A 17,219-nucleotide genomic window follows, 5' to 3' on the forward strand; every position below is an offset into this window, starting at 1 on the left:
GCATGTTAAATTACCGTGTCAGTGGAATCTCATTTTTAATCTACATTCGTGACAAAATTAATAGCACATATTTCACTGCCTCGCCTTTATGCGAAGAATCCCTTTAATAACATTCGAGTTACAATAGCAAATTATTCTTAAAATATTATTAATTATTTATTCAAAGTTGTTAACATTTAACATATTAGAAATGTTTGACTGATAAGATACAATACGACTAAATAACTTCAGATGACCTTGGTGCTATTTTTAAAAGTTTTAAACGAAAAATTGTATGTAGAAACGAAATTGTAGAATATATATGCTTTACACACACCACTGTTTGTATTATAACGAGTCTCTCAATTTTTATTATTGATGCTATCAAAATTATGTATTTGTATGAAAAGAAGAAAAGAAAAGAAATCCAGATGATTCTTAATTTGCATTAACTTGTTAAAAAATCGCTAGTATAAAACTATTTTATGCACAGTAGTAAATCTTGATTCAAATCAGACACATCATATGAACTTAGACTCACATATCGACGTTTATAACGCCGGATGTTATGACTTTACAATGAAAATATTACTTTTTATATTTATTTTTTTACGTTGTGGGTAATGTTTTCTAAATTTGATGCGTCACTTATAAAGATGCAAAACTGCTAACATGATTTAAATAGAATTTTATTTTTTTTCCAAAAACATTTTTTGTACATATGGGAAGCATTCTTAAATCTTGAGGAATTTATAGATTAAAAGAATTTAAAGATTAAGTTATTTTCCATTAATAAGAATAACGAATATCTGACTGCTGTGTCAAGATTGTTGGTTAGTATATAATATATACCAAGTATATACCAAGTATTTTTGCGATTGCCTTGTTTTTCTGATACTAATCTTTCGTTATCGCGCGAGTAATAAAGAAACCACAGGTTAGATCGCATTTAGCTTGAATAAACGTGAGTTAAGCTAAATGGGACAATACCTATCATTGGCTGCCGCACCCTTCCTATCTCCGGCCCTACCCTTTCGGTCATCACATAAGGGGTTGGTTACTTTGGTTACTTTGAAAATCGCCGCTTTCTAGGAGCTGATATTCTCGCATTACCACAGGATCTTTATTGTACACAGTCACGGATGGTAATTTGAGACTTTTTGATTATATCGTGCGACAGGTACAATTTCGACATCTATAAAATGTTTTATTGCATAAAATTTACAAGAATTACTGTACTATATATCAAAGTTACGTTCAGCTTAAAAACTTACATGTAGTAGTGTAATAATTATTGAAAATATTGCTGTAAATTAAATAGATTAGGAAGTATTTAATACGAATTAATTTGAATAATATTGATTAAATTAATGATAATTAATGTTAATCACATGTTAATATAGTAATAAAAATTAATAATATAGTATAATAATAATAATAAAAAATATCACAATGACTATAAAATATATTTTGAAAGTATTATCAATAAAAAAACTATAACAAGAGCACACAATTTTCAAGACAGATGATTCATGATTATTAAATCACAATTGCGATTTATTCACATTCTTGCGACGCATCGCCGGCTTACTTTACAACCTGTGTTATAGGCTTCGCGTGCTTGGCATCGCGACGAGCAATCGACCCGCTGTCTATAAATCGTACAATTAAGGGTAGACCATACCACTTTTTCTCGCCACATCAGTAACGCACCAAGGTACTATTTACTACGTAAATAAAGCAATGATTCGCTGGCGAATCGTCATTCTTTCATCGTAAAGCTGAACTATCGCGCGCGTTATCTCGCGCAGGATATCAGAGTGGAGGTAGTGTTGTACCTTGCAAGGTCATGACATTATGAATGCGTGAGAGCTATGGGCACACCTTCGTTACTCGCATAATACATTTTTTGTTATACGCATTATTCGATATTGTGTTATCATTACTTTATTTGCGACGTGCTGGGGTCCTATTCTTACAAAATATCGCATACGGAAGTATTAGGAATATTTATAATATAACATATACCGTATAGTATTTTCATGTATTTTTGTACCAGATATTTTTTGAAAATACCGTCTTTTTCGTCAAATTTCTCTAATTTTTAGGGCAAACCATATCGTTTGCTGATTTATTTTTGCTAATTTGTGAATGTGTCTTTCGATGTATACATTACATATATAATGTATGGATATGATTTTTAACATTATACAAAAAGAACGATTTTGATAAAACATCTAAAAATTTAGTTAGAAACACACACACACACACACACGTAAACTAAAAGATTTTTAGTTTACTAATCATTTTTGTTTAAATATAATTAATTGGTATAATTTAATTACTAATATTACATCACATTAATTAATTATTATATATAACCACGATTTTAATACATATTGTATTCCAAATTATATATGTTACTGATATTAAAGTACTACTTGTAAAACATTCTGAAAGTTCCATATCTTTTATTAGAGAGAGAATAATGTAAACGTTATCACATGCAACAGATCGGCGTAAATGTTATGTAATATCGTCATATTGAATATGTACGTAAATAAACCGGAAGAACTAAAGCTAGTTGATCTACCAGCTATACTTTTTTATATGGATAATTCTTTCGAAAACCGACACGACATTTTGCCCTATAATTTCTCCGATATTATTTATATTCCGCGAAAGTGTTCTTTAAGGAAAAACAAAAATTACGCCGATCTGTTGCATGTGATAACGTTTATATTATTCTTCCTCTAATAAAAGATATGGAACTTTCAGAATGTTTTACAAGTAGTACTTTAATCATCGTATTTACCTAAAGAACATTTTCGCCGCACAATATATAAAATAAACACTATCAAACATTATAGAGCAAAATGTCGGTTTTCGAAAGAATCACTCATGTACAGTCAATCCTATTATAACAACATGGTACTACGAGAACACGGTTTCGTTATAACACGATATAAAAATTGTAACAGGTTTTGTATTACAACACGGTCCTCTGAGAACACTACGATTTCCATATATCACGACTTACGTATAATAAACTTAGGGAACCCTCATATAACACGGAGTTATGTAGTATTTGATCCGACGACCAAAATCGAATATTAATTCGATAATTCTGCAGGTTAGGTACAGTACGAAACTCGTTCCCTTGATCTGCATCACTTTTAAGTTTCCCTTAGCATGATTTCAATGTAACACGATACGAATCAACCGTATGTTATAAGGTTGACTGTCTGTCATCGATTGACCTGCTGTTATGTATACGCGAGACGATAATATCTATCAGCATTGATAATTCTAAAAATTCTGTGACAAAACAATATAAACCGTTCAAAGGAATGTTAAAAGTTTTTGTGCAGCCTTGTTTAGCGTGTGTGTGTTTAGTTTCTTACATAATTTTGATTCAATAAAATTTTTTTCAGATCTAATCTGTCTAAATTTTTAAGTACTTTAGTAAAGTCGTTCTTTTGTATACATTAACCGATTGGCATATCAATGTCACTAATTGGGAATTAGATAAGTACTTCGCGTACATGACATCGAGTTCGTTTTGCGTCGCTCTGCGAGTCAATATCCATTATGTTTCTCCGGAAACGTCCACGAATGTCGCAGTTATATTATTCAACGAGCTGATATAATATTTATGAATAATTCCGTAGATATAAAGTAGTTAAAAAGTCGCGTGATGAAAGAACTAATGGAAACTTCAACGGGTTTCTCGGTCACATACGACCGGGTGTTTCGGGGATTATGTCAGGAAAGGCGTGTCAAGCACAATAAAGATGATACATTATCGCCGAGACAGTTTCATTTGTCTGACGAAGAACGAAGACATTTCAATTAGGTAAGCTGTGTCATCAGTCAGTCTTAAGACTCGCAATCACATGTTTTTTTTTTAATGTGATTTATACACGACATGTTTAAAAATAGGTGAAAATAAGCACGTGAAGGAAAAGTATGAATAAGTCCGAGTGGATTAACGCGTACACATGATGGAAGACGATTATTGTATATAATTCGGAAGAATATTTACATGGGGGTGCTACAATTTTTTTATTTATAATTTTTTGTGGAGGGTGAACAAAACAATTTTTTTATGAACAAATGTGTACAAATAGTAGACAATTGAATGCAATGTTGATTTTGTCAAAATTCGCATTTAGGGGTACGAGAGACTATAAACTTCACAAACCTTGAAAGTTGACCTTTATACAGATAATCATGTTCTATTTCGTACTTCGTAATAATTTATTGCATTACATAATTAATTTGTTAAATATATGCATTGACTTTCATGGCTTTGCGAGTGTGTTCTTTTTTTTTCTTTTTCTTGTTACTATATAGTGGCAACGTGTTTTGTTTCATAAAAGTATATTATATATTATCAAAATTGACAGAATTTTATACTGGATGCCCGTTGCCACTTGACTTACGAACGTGTCAACGAGATAGGGAAGAATTGAGATTCCACGTCCGTTTCATGAGGAGGTAGGAATTATTCATTAGATTTACTGAAGATGGCTTTAAGCAAGACTAAAATGTTCAATTATTCAAGTTTGTACATGTAACTAATTAATATAAAAACTAATTAATAAGTTTTTAGATATTTTAATAAAATCATTTTCTCGTGTACATATTGCATAAAAAAAAATGATACGCGATAAATTGCAAAGGTATTGATTAAATTAATCGATTGTTTTTTTTTAGGGGGGGAGGGCAGTTTCTTCTTTCGCTCTTTTTCTTAATTTTTTACTCTTAATGAGGTCCCAATAATTGAATTCTTGTGCTTGTTATATAACTTTAGCTTTTAGTAACTTGCAATGTTTTTTAAATCTTACTGGTGTATTATATATTATAGTACCCATGAGATTAAAGAATGTTGATGTATATTGCTTTAATAATTGATATGCCATAATATTTAGGACAATGCTGAACAAAATGTCGTGGATTGGCATTTCTAAAATGTCAATTCCGTTCCGTCATTGGCATGCTAGGAATGATATTTCAGTATTTTCAGTGACCTAGCTTGAATTCTATTGATCCGAGATGTGTATCAGTAACTTTGTTTCTACTTATAATTAATTAGTGCTTAATATTTTTTAATGTTCCATTCGCTCTTAATGAAATAATACATTTACTTTTTGCAACAATATTTTCCTACGTGAAAAACATGCTACATCTGATTTATGAATTTATAATTTACAACTTTTTTTTCATGTGTCAGATTTTACAAAATTATGTTATCTGTCTATCTTATAATGGAATTATATTTAATTTTACATTAATCAGATTCTTCGTTAAAGGTATTATTTATTTCTTGGTACTGTCTGTTACTATTGTATGATAAAAGATAGAAGATGCAAAAAAAAGATAAACTTTTAATTTGTTTCCATGTAGTTTAAATCAAGAAGAGCTTTTTCAAATATCGTCATATCTCAAATGAGGATCATATAATACTAATTGAGGATTTGTTTGATTTTTTTGGTATTTTAAATGGACAATTACATCTCCCCTCATCTCTCTAGTTTTTTAATCGTTTAGGATAACCGATTATTAATATACTTATTGTTAGTAATATATCAATTACAGTACAGGAAAGTTTCTTACAGTGTGAGAGAAAAGTTCTTGATATTTGTAATTTATACAATTACATTGTACTACAATTATAATTATTACTGTTATGTTACTAATAATAATTATATCAAACAATAATTGGTACCGAAAATAATTTAACTATGCAAATTATATTAATTAAATTATGGTAATTGCAACTACTTTTTAATAGAACTGTAATATAATTTTTATTACTAATATTATAGCGTGGCAATAATATAGCTATAATTATGGTATCGCATAATTATTAATCACAAATACCAAAAACTTCTTAGCGTAATTAGATAAATTATCGTTAATTTGTTCTTAATCGTTTCATTAATAGATTTTTTGATAACTGTTCTGCTGCGAGACCACACCGGTTTCCATCGTCAGAGACCGGTGTCGCGACGACGCGCGGTGCTGTGGCTCCGGCCTTGTTCGGCCGCCTTCAATCGTCCGTCCCGCCAGTCGAGGAGGGCGCGCGCTTCCGAACGGACTGGTCTATCGCGTGCACGGCGAAGAGCGAGAGTCATTCTATCGCTCTCGGCACGAGCCGTCGCGTCGTGACACGCGATCGACACTCGCCGCGCCTAACGTACGTGACCGGATGCAAGAAGCAGTGACGAACGATAAGTCTAAGTGCCTTTCCTGTCAGCGAGGATCGTCGCTATCAATTTTGACAGAGAAACGATTAAAATTTTTGCGGGAAAATATGAACGGACGAATGATCGGACGTGGAGATTCGCGAAACGTTTAATAAATCCTGCTGGGACTCGTGCTGCAAATAGTCAAGAAACGTGCTGCTATTGCACCGCTACCGGGGATTTATATTTGGGACGATGTGGAGGAGAAACGAGGAGAGCTCTGACCGCGTGTCTCTCGACTGACCGGCGCTCAAAGCTTGCGGAGCTTTTCTAATCGAGCGATCGCAACGTGCAAGGTCGTGAGCTTTTTCGAGTGGCGTGTCTGGTGATATCAGTCAACCTTTTACAACGATAATCGGTGTAATTTTCCTCGTCTCGTTCCTCTCGTCGTGTGGAAAACAAACTCGACAACAATCTATTCTTGTAATGCGAAACGCGGTTCCTCAAGTTCAAGCATTTCATCCTTTTCAACGCTGATCGTCCGAAAATTTTTTCCACAACCTTGACCCTGCAGGAAGGTTCAATCGATCGTCGAGCGCACGTCGAACACACCAAGAACGCACGCGAAATATCGATAAATATGCATATTGAGGAGAAAATGATGTGAGCCGAAGGCAAGTCGACACGAACGGCCGTCGAGGACGTTCAACTGCGAGCGAAAAATTTCCGCAGGGGAATTCCATCATGCCGTCGTGATGACGTAGATGAGAGCAGTGATCGGAGAAAGTCATAGATTGATTGAGACTCGGTTCGCACCGACTCTATATCGTGGGCGTGCGAGGAGAAGATTGTGCGAAGGGCGAGTTTCTTCTGACAGTCACGAAAAGCGAACACGCTAAATGAAAGTCTTACTATGCTAAGATATGACGACGAAGAGCCGTCTGCAAGGTGAGCATTCGTGATCTCGCCTATCGCTTTCGTGCGGAGCACCTGACGTGAGAGCGAGAAATGCTATGAAAATGATTTGCATTGTCATGTTTATCATTGCGATGCATAATACTCATCAGTTTTTGCTGTTCTTTTCATTCCGATACGTGAAGCTTTTATATACTATTTAATTTTATACTAAAATTGGAGTAACAGATGCATTTTGATGTGATACCTTAAGTAATTATAACAATTTTTTCTTTACAAGCATTTTTTCTCTTTAAATGCAATTCAAATGGAATAATATAACAAAAATAATCAAATTATATTTCTTAAATTACAGAAATTACATTTCTGTAATTTTTTAAAAAGACTTCGAGCTTTTATATAGCGTGGGTATTAATTCTAGCTATATACACTGAGACCCTAAAAACCCCAATGTGTAATTTGCTAAAAATCGAGATTTTTTTCGTGTTTCTGAACTTCTCTTTTTCTTTGAATCTATATATCTCGAAGCTTTTTAATTTTATCGACTGTTACACATTATGGACTTGTTCTTTATAATTAATTCTCCATCGATTGAGAACAAAATTAATTGAAATATGTTCATTTTTGTGGAAGTTACTGTAACAGATATGGATAGGATCCCAGGGACCCGAATGTGTACATATATCAAGGGTATAAAAAAACAATGTGTACGGCTAGAGTTAATCTTGTTGGTCTGTTTGGGTCTATTTGATTCAAAATAATTAATTTTCTTCGTAATTATTTAAAAACTTTTTTTCATTATTTAATGAGTTTATTTATTTAAGATATTTGTCTGTAAATATTTTTTATTTTATAGAACTTTAATTATATTGATTACGTGGTAAATTGGAATAGATCAACAGGGTTAACTTTCAGGAGCTGACAGTCTATTGAACCTCAAATAAATTATTTATAAATTTCTTTATTAGATATATCAATAATTTGTGTTACATCCGCAAATTTGAATCGTTCTTATTAAAATATACTTCTTAATATTAATTCTTTTTTATATAAATACATCATTTTGATTCTTTGAAGTTAATTAGTGTGTTTTAATTAAATTAATGTGAAATTTTTTTTACAAATTTAGCGTAACTGTCAGTAACTGCGTTTTGGGTCTGAAGAGTTAAAATATTTAGTTTAAAAAATTAAAAAAAAAATTGCGTTACTCTGAACTGTGTGGGAAGATCATTTCAGTTTTCAACGAAGAATATTTTGTTCTATTTATTAAACGTATCTGTTACCAAACATTCTATGTCTTAGAAATATTTTCCGTTATTACTTTTCTTGAATTTGTATTTTATAAAAATGAGTTTGCACAGAATATCCAAATCCGCGCATATTTTATAAAAATAGATTTATGTGATAGAGCCAAATTTTTCTCGTGAATTAAACAATTTATTCTTGCAACGTTCCAAGAATGACAAATTGCTCGAGGTTGCTCGTGGCCACTGAACGATCAATGAAAATGACGTTACAATGTCGTTTGTATCACGCGTTACATTACCCTTTCTCGGATGCTCATATACGTCTGTCTTATGGACAGTTAGATATACATACAAGAGGCGTAAGTTTACGTAAGGATCGCGAGTGAAGATTGTGTCGCATAAAGCGGTGTCTATAATGAAACTTTAACCTTTAAATATAAAATTTAAACTTCAAGTCTTAACCCATAAGAATTGACTATAATCATAGTTGATTATTCTCATTACATTTGACTGTAAATTCGATTGGTAAATTTTTTGTGGCTTAAAGCTTATAACAATTAAGTTTTATGCTTTAAAATCTTGTTGTTCACTCTTTAAATTGACCGTTTTAGTTTGCCCTTATAAAATTCTTTCTTCATTATTACGTTGAATAAATGCACCGAAAGAATAATATTGCTAAATGTTTAAAATTTTACTGAATACAGATTTAAAAATAATTTTGTTGTGTGGACAAAATAATTATATTAAAAACTTAAAAATTATGAGTAATCATGCAAAAAATTTTAATATTTTTCCAACCAGTTTGAGTTTTCAATAAAATTATTTTGATGATACATATCCAACAAAATTATTTTCAAGTCTGAAACTAGAAAAATTTTAGATCTTCCAACAAGATTATTCTTTCATGTGGTATTTTCGTTATTATGATACTACCTCATTTTTTTTCCGGAACATACGTACATTCCGATCCCAATAGCAATACCGCAGCTTTAACGATTACGTATTACATAATTGATTACGTATTACACAACTCCTGCTTCTTCTCTATTTCCATTTCGCTTATGAATTATTTGCATAAGAATTAAAAAAATGATGTTAACATTTTCACTGAGAAAATACAATTTTTTCACATTTTAAAAATATGTTCACTTTCTGTCAATTTCAGGGACAGCCTGTAAAATTTTGATCTCTTTGTGAAAATTGTGTGATTAGAGAACTTGGATATATTTGGGGAATAATGATTGATCTGCGGAAAAGTTAACAGCGATTCTGGCCGAATGCCAATCGTGATTTCACCAATATGCATGCACTATACATAGATACGGGGATCACTTACCTTTTCAATAAGCTCAAATATGAGGAGAATAATCGACTTTGCTTAATCAATTTCTTACAGCTTAAGGCTTAAAGTTTAAGTTATACGCCTTAAAATCTCATTGTAGACGCGGCTATTTGCGGTTACTTGTTTTTATTTTAGAAAAAGAAAGACATTTTGACATTTGCATACGAAATAATGATTTTATCAAAAACTTTGTTCTAAATAAGAATTTAATTTCGTTCAAAATTAAATTAAAGTTCTTGTTTAAATTTTTTTAAGTTATAATTTTTTTGAAATAAGATATTTTGCAATAAGATATACTTATTTTAAGAAATTTTGTTCAAGCGCTACTTGAAATTCGATGAGTTACTATGTGGTACAAAATGAATATGCAACAAACAATAACATTGAAATTATATACAAAAGAATAATTATGTTTAACGTTAAAAAAAAAAACAATTTTTTCAATTTGTGAATGCCTGTTTCTTTGTTGTTTGTCGGAGGAAGTATGATTTACTACCGGTTTTACAACTAACAACTTCCCGACTCAGATTTCAGCTGCATACACTCGACTTTGTTCGCCTTACGAACGTGCCGATTGCATTATGCAGTATTCAACGTGACAAAGTCGAATTTTTTTAAACAGTGTTCCTTATGGTTAGATTATATACTGTGACTTTCAACGGACATCTGCTTTAATAGTCGCAATGGATGCATGTCGATGACAACTCGAACGTCTTTATAATCTGATATCTTTCTATTCTTGTACTTTCGCACTATACGAACTATTCTTAGTCAATAGTTACACAATCGAATTCTAATCTTGAGCCAGCTCCAAACGACATGATCAATGGTGTGATGTATCTAATATTATATATATTGATTGTATACCCATTTTGTTATTAGTACCCATTTTGACTGTATTACGTTATGTGTATAAATTTCATATAGTCAATTAGAATCACGCATTACCAATGTTGACGTTGGAAGACATCCGCCGTGAAGGTTTTTTAAACACATCAAAAAAGTGTATCAGTGTTGACCGTAGGCCAAATGCTTATACATATTTGACAGTTGTCTAAATTGCAGTACAATAATGTATCTTTTCCAGTAATATCGTAATATAAGGTAACGTAACATTGTTTTATCGTCTTTTTTATTATGCAAAAACTACACACATAATAATGACAGTTCCTCAACAATTATCTCTTCCTCACTATCCAACTTTTTCAATGATGACGCACATTCTCTAAATATTGACCTATTTCATGCAACTGATTACTCATACCAAGTGGATATCAATCATATTGCATATTTATAATATGTATATACACACACACACAGACACATATATATATGTACATATATATGACTTAGTCTTTGATATTGGCCGACTCTAAGCTGATATTGCTACGTTGTTACGTGTATAATTATTCACGAAAGTTTTCAACAGAGCATTTCTTATAGAAAAAAGTACATTGGAAAAATGTTTTCATTGATTTGTATAAAAAATACAGTTTTTCAAAATTTGTATAAAAAATTAATGGATAGAGTACCAAATCCATCATTCACATTTGATCAAAATAATTCAACTTTACATGTATCATTTCAAGTTTTAACGAGTAATCATAAAACAAGACGCATTTTATTTATTTTAACAAGGTTGTGTTAAACTATAGGTATAACTTATATTTGTTATTATTAAAATAAATTGATGATTAAATTTCTATAGTGTGTAAAAGAAGTAGTAAAACATAAATTTGGATGTAAATTCAATTTCGGATCTCAGACTAGTAAATATTTAATAGAAAATACTTATGTGTGTGTAATTATATACTAGTTTCGTTAAAGTAATATATATGTTTCGATATTTAGTAAATGAAGTACGTGAAGTATTTGCATGACAATTGTAAGAAGTAATTACCATAATAAAATAACAAAACAGGAATTCGGATTGCGCATATACATCGTCGGAATATAGACGCGAGCAAACAGGTGGTACATGCATCGTAATACATGCATGCACTCCTGCATGAGACTCGAGTATTTAGAGAACAATACGGGCGGTAGTTTATACACGAGTCATCTTATCATACATTCATATCGTACTTCTTAAGATAACCAATGTGAAAATAAAATCTGAATTAATTCGCTTTTTTTTCAGCGGTTTATATTTTTTTAAGATTTTTCGTGGATATATTTTAATATATAGACTGATATCTTCTAATAATTAACATGTATTATAATTGGCAAAAAATTGATAACGAACAACGTTATTTTAAATAAAAATATGTATGTACATATTTTAGTTTAACAGAAAAGTGGCATCGGAAACCGTATATGTTTGTAACTAAAGGTGGCTGATGTTGACCAAAAAATCTTTATGATGAAATTATCAGGATATATATAATATTTTTATGCAATTTCCTCACAAATATAATTGTTGAATATATGTATATAAAAATTTATATTTTCAACTCTTTTTCAGTCTTTTTCAGCGTGTTATGAATTTTTACTATAGAAATGGTGAATAAGCTTGTTTTTATATATCAATTACTCATGGAATACGTGATAAAGATACAGGAACGTTTTGCATATGTGCCGTATGTTTTAGCATAATTATATCAAACTTACATTTAAATTCGATTATTTATTTTATATATATTCATCATTATATCACGATCGAAAGTCTACGCTTTTATCTCTCTTGCTGTATCTTTTCTTCGCCCACTAAATTATTAAGAAATTATTCATTGAAACATAATTGCTACGAAAGGAGGCGAGCGATGATTAGGACGTTAACATGTTGATTTTGTTATCTCGATTGCTTTATGACCGCCGAGCTATATCTTGCGTTATGATATACGCGCTGTCGGGAAGTACCTACGTACTTTATCATCATGCATTTACGATACTTTTCGAGGTATCGATGCGCGAATATTTCATGGATATAAATCTTTACGGCCTCAACAAGTTCTGCTTTCATATCAAAAAATGCACAGTTTGACGTCTAATGATTCTTACGAGAGAATTTACTTATTTTTTTATCGTAACAAATATATTTACATATAAGTTTTTTTTTTAAAGAGAAATTTGAATAATTTTAAATCAATTTGTTCACAAAAGAATACAATTTACTTGGCGAGAAAATTAAAATTTGAGGCTGTTAGGTAAAAAGAATCACGTATATAGTTTTTTATACTTGTCTTATATTTTTGCGAAATGGAATAATGTAGATGTTATCTTCTTTGAGCTTTAAAATAGCTTTTCTGTTGTCAGTGTACGCACAATTTATACGCTTTTAGTAGAGACATCATTTTTTGCATTAGCTGTAGAAGTTAAATATCCATTAGTGTATTAATTATAGTAGATACTCTACTATGATTATATTATATATTAATATGTTGATTTGTATTTCATTACTTTTCTGCTTCATTTTTTTTACATAAGTTGATAAATATTTAATACAAAATATAAAAATATTTAATACAAAATATTTAATAGGTTTTTAATTTATTTAATTTTTATCGTGATACAAAATGTTACTATTATTTTCCTATTATGATATTGATCGAAACCTCTAAATATTCGGCCACTCGAGCAAAGAAATACAATATTCCAAGTATTGATCCAAGGTGAGCTGTACCTAGTTACACGTGCTGCCATTACTTTACAGTTTGTAAGTTAAAAATTGATTTTAATATTAGTAATTTGCTGGATTACTATGATAAACTTGTTAATAAATTTATCTGAGAAAGAATTATATGTACACATTTATCGAAATTAAAATTAAATAAAATTAATGGGTACTTATCTTGGCAGTGCTAAAGTTTTAATTTTGAAAGTCTTGGCAAACAGGTTTTTATGTAATATCCTATTTTAAATCTATAAATTCTGTGTGAACTAAAGAAAATTGTATATTGTTTTTTATATAAATGATTGGAAAGAGATACAGTAAAATATTCGCAAACAAAATCAATAATAGGTATTATATATACATATTCGTCCACTCTACCGCGCGATGAAAGCTAAAGAAATTCGCACGATCGTAAGATTATGTTTATAATATTGGATTGGGGAAAAAATCTTTTTACATATGGTTTTCTTTACGTATATGCTTTTCCCAGCCCACCATTTGTTGCGAAATTTTGGTTGCAATTGTATCATTTTCAATAGAGCAAAGTTTCAACTTTAAGAATCTTTCTTTTTTAATTGCAGTATTGATAATTTTTAAGATGTTATGAGCAATCAAAATCAGGATGCTCCTTTATTTAACTCGCGAATAACTCAGAAACAAAAAATTGTAGGAACATTTTTAAAAAACGATTTTGTAGGGATAGCTTTAAGCTTTCACGATAGATAGTTGAAATTTTTTTTGGGCACGTAAAATACATAAAGTGAAAAGAAAATTTTGCATTTTATTCAACTCGTAATTTTTTATATGTAAAAATTACTAAACTGACAGAAACTCGAAAAATATAGTAACTTTTCGAAAGTAGAACTTTTAAGCTTTAAAACCTTTTTTTTTTTTTTTTTTTTTTTTTTTTTTTTTTTTTTTTTTTTTTTTTTTTTTTTTTTTTTTTTTTTTTTTTTTTTTTTTTTTAATTTAAATTTCGTTAATTTTTTACGAAGATATTGTAAAATGAAGGTCCTTTTACATATATGGTATGTAAAAAGACTTTCCCGAACCTAATATTAAGTCATCTAATTTTTATTTTTAAATCAGCAATACTTACAGGACTGGCATTGATGCGAGAACTACGTCAAGCGTTAATTCATTATACGATACGATAACTTAGTTCCGAGTACAAGCCAAACGAGCTCGCGTAAGTTGATACTCGATACCATCTCGAGTTGCAGATTTCATTCCACGTACGCCACGCACGGCGTTAACTCAATTATCATCGTATGGACGATAAAGCATACGTTAAGGCCTCATTCATGCCGACAGCTGAAACCTTCAAATGACGCTACCTATCCAGAGAAGCTGACGCGATTATTTGTCAAACGTTTCTGACGCATACAAGAAGGTTTCCTAAAATTATCGTTTACGGAATGCAATTGTCTTCTGACGAGGAACGTGCCTTTTCTCGAAAATAGACTTCTTACGACAGATAATTTAGAATTAATATATTGAAATTATTTTTGTTTTATTGCGATGAGTAAATCACCGGTCAATAGATAGATATTTTATATTAGTGCAATAAAACCGAATGTAAGGTGACGGAAAGTTAAAACAGGAAAATTTTGCGTAAAAGTCTTCGGACTATACATTTCTTAACTTCTATCACAACCTCCCGTCAAACGCGCACGTGACTCTTTCGAAACGCACGCAAGGCCTAAAGCCATCGTTTATGCAAGGTCGTAACGCGAGCCCTTACTTATGTCACCGAAAAGGAGTTTATGGTTTACGAATAAACGATTGCTTGTCATTTGCGGACACGTCAGACGCGGCAAAACTTTGCTGTGAATCAAGGATACGTGAATATGTAACGAGGGTGGTAGTTGGTGCGACTCTGCTTCGATTGACCATCGGCTTGTGTATATCATTGTCATATGGTCGAGGTGGTGTAGCAACACCGCGAAATACAGCCTATGTCGATGTGTCCTTGAGATATACGATTGAGAACTGGATTTCATGCGTTCCATATTCCACGTCCATCCAGTTTACTCTGTTCTCGTGACTAGTCGTCATTAATTTAATTCTTAATCATTAAGTACCTGATATATGTAATTGGTCGCGTTGTTAGTTTTATATTTTGTTATATTACGTAACAATATAATAAATATTAAGACTAATATTCTAAATAATAATTAATGAATATCCTGATTATCAAATTAAACGCTACAAAAATTTAGAAGTTTCATATGATGCTTCTATTATTCAATCTCCTGCGGGAATCACATAATATTCAATTTGCTTATTTGTTTTATACTGACTTATCCGACACAGTAAAATCGTTTATTGTAACAGAATACTTTTAAGTCAACTGTAATCTAATACTGCGTTTAATGTCGATCGACGGTGACAATGTTTAGAAACAGTGAAGCCTACAAATGACGTACTCAAATAGAAATTCGATAAATACCTCATAAATATGTGAATGATAATCGATATGATTATACTATTAAAATTAGATATTATCTATACTATTATGATTATATTAAGCAACATAAATGCTAATATCTAGCATTCTAGCATCACGATAATCTACCAGTTTCTATTTCCGAAAAAAAAAAATATATTTTTGATAATTATCTGCTGATTCAAGCATATAATCATAATACCTAAGAGTTCAACTGTTAATACTGTTATGGTCTTCGTATAATTTAATATATAAAGATATATCAATTTTAATTGATATATATTTTTTAAATATATTAATCTTTTAATTGAAATTATGAATTATTCATATCACTGTTTTATAAATTGAATTGTGTATTGAACTAAAATAGTTAAATATGTGGATTACTGTTGTTATTATTTGTAAAATATTAATATTCTATAAGTAACAACTTCAAGATTAATTTATCTTGAAGATTATACAATTAAAAATTGATATCATTCTTTTAATTTAAATTTGACAATATTTACTAATTTGCATTTGTTTTGCGATAATTTATATAGTCGCGTCATGCTTCGTTATAGTACTATGATGTTTGATTATTCGCAAGTTTGTATAAGTTACATTTGTCAAATACATCATTTGGCAATATATATTTGGCCGCACTATATTACCGCGCAATGTCCTTTTAGAAGGGACGCCTCAATGTGTTTGATGCTATATATATCAAACGTTGCTGAATGATGCCTTTATGTGAATAGATACCTGATCAATAGTCCGGACTGTTCATCTTGTCGGGGTTTTCCATCGTATTTTCTCTCATTTTACTATTGAGTATATTTGACCGAATCCTTTTTTTGTCGAGTATAACAATTCTTTATAGCAATACAAATATGTTAGATAACAATATGTGTATGTGTCATTACAAAAATGATGATTTATTTTTATTTAAAAATTATATATTTATATGAAACTGAAATAAATATATATTTTATTATATAATTGCATAAATTTTATATACATATATATAGTACGTATATGAGAGATTTTCCAAAGTTCTGGGAATCACGCGAATTACAAATTGATGAATAAATGGCACCCTTATTTAATATACGAGATTTTTGAAGATAACCTAAAAAAATAGTTTTGTAATGAGATAAGTAAATTCAGTTAAAAAGGAACCGTATTGAAAAAAAAAAAAAAAAATAAATCTTAAAACGAGACTAAAACATTTAAGAAAAATCGAAAGAATTTTTTGATATATTTTAATTGAATGAATAATAAAGTAAAAGAACTAATGATGGTTTCTCCTTGTTGTAGCTTGCATCCACGAAACCTAACCACGTGGGAGCTGATCGGTGAGACTTGGCGGCGTGCGAGGGTGGTGTCCGCGGGCACCACCGAAAGCTGGGGTACCCCGAGGACGAGGAGGGGATTCTGGAGGAGAAAGAGGTGGTTTGCAGGTGGAAGGGAAGACCGGAGGTGACTATCCACCCCACATGGA

This window comes from Cyphomyrmex costatus, unplaced genomic scaffold, assembly GCF_001594065.2.
Source record: "Cyphomyrmex costatus isolate MS0001 unplaced genomic scaffold, Ccosl1.0 scaffold97, whole genome shotgun sequence".
In the NCBI taxonomy this organism is placed as follows: Eukaryota; Metazoa; Arthropoda; class Insecta; order Hymenoptera; family Formicidae; genus Cyphomyrmex; species Cyphomyrmex costatus.